General features: G+C 50.1%; 2 non-coding genes and 1 pseudogene across 2 annotated transcripts; all 3 read right to left on the bottom strand.

Moving 5' to 3' along the window:
* Nucleotides 1–69: 69 nt before the first annotated feature.
* Nucleotides 70–188, bottom strand: LOC123175287 (5S ribosomal RNA). The gene has a single exon (XR_006487777.1). It is a non-coding gene; the product is annotated as a 5S ribosomal RNA (ribosomal RNA).
* A 301-nt stretch (nucleotides 189–489) lies between these two features.
* On the bottom strand, nucleotides 490–608 carry LOC123175265 (5S ribosomal RNA). The gene has a single exon (XR_006487756.1). It is a non-coding gene; the product is annotated as a 5S ribosomal RNA (ribosomal RNA).
* Nucleotides 609–908: 300 nt separating this feature from the next.
* On the bottom strand, nucleotides 909–1,016 carry LOC123175295 (uncharacterized; annotated as a pseudogene).
* Nucleotides 1,017–1,122: the final 106 nt, after the last annotated feature.

The raw sequence follows: 1,122 nt of genomic DNA, 5'->3' as shown, positions 1-1,122 counted from the left end.
TAAAACGTGCTAAACATATGTCGCGCACGTGCGTTTTCTTTTGCACGCGGCGCAAAAAAAATTAAAAAGGGAATGCAACATGAGGACTTCCCAGAAGGTCACCCATCCTAGTACTACTCTTGCCCAAGCACACTTAACTTCGAAGTTCTGATGGGATCTGGTGCTTTAGTGCTGGTATGATCGCATCCGACATGTTACCCCCGTCTTCGTCCCTTATGCTTGCCCCTCCCAGCTCCACTACACACACGATTGCACATTCCTTTGGCCGCTCCCGCTCAACTACGGAGACAAGTTTTATGACGGTTCAACCGCACCAGTGCCTATTTACCATGGTTTCGACCCCTTTGAGAACACGCTTGCCGCCGCTAGACGCGTGAATAATGAGGAGCGAGCTAAAACTTACCGTAAACGTGCAAAATAATAAAACGTGCTAAACATTTGTCGCGCACGTGCGTTTTGGTTTGCACGCGGCGCAAAAAAAATAAAAAGGGAATGCAACACGAGGACTTCCCAGGAGGTCACCCATCCTAGTACTACTCTCGCCCAAGCAAGCTTAACTTCGGAGTTCTGATGGGATCCGGTGCTTTAGTGCTGGTATGATCGCATCCGACATGTCACCCCCGTCTCCGTCCCTTATGCTTGCCCCTCCCAGCACCACTACACACATGATTGCACATTCCTTTGGCCGCTCCCGCTCAACTACGGAGAGGAGTTTACCATGGTTCAACTGCACCAGTGCCTATTTGCTATGGTTTCGACCCCTTTCAGAACACGCTTGCCGCCGCTAGACACGTGAATAATGAGCAGCGAGCTAAAACTTACCGCAAATGTGCAAAAAAATAAAACGTGCTAAACATATGTCGCGCAGGTGCGTTTTGTTTTGCACGCGGCGCAAAAAAATTAAAAAGGGAATGCAACACGAGGACTTCCCCATCCTAGTACTACTCTCGCCCAAGCACGCTTAGCTTCGGAGTTCTGATGGGATCCGGTTCTTTAGTGCTGGTATGATCGCATCCGACATGTTACCCCCGTTTTCGTCCCTTATGCTTGCCCCTCCCAGCTCCACTACACACACGATTGCACATTCCTTTGGCCGCTCCCGCTCAACTACGGAGACGAGTT

The sequence above is a fragment of the Triticum aestivum genome, unplaced genomic scaffold (assembly GCF_018294505.1).
Source record: "Triticum aestivum cultivar Chinese Spring unplaced genomic scaffold, IWGSC CS RefSeq v2.1 scaffold65792, whole genome shotgun sequence".
Taxonomy (NCBI): Eukaryota; Viridiplantae; Streptophyta; class Magnoliopsida; order Poales; family Poaceae; genus Triticum; species Triticum aestivum.
Note: the sequence above shows the minus strand (reverse complement) of the source record. Positions and strands in the feature narration are given on the sequence as shown.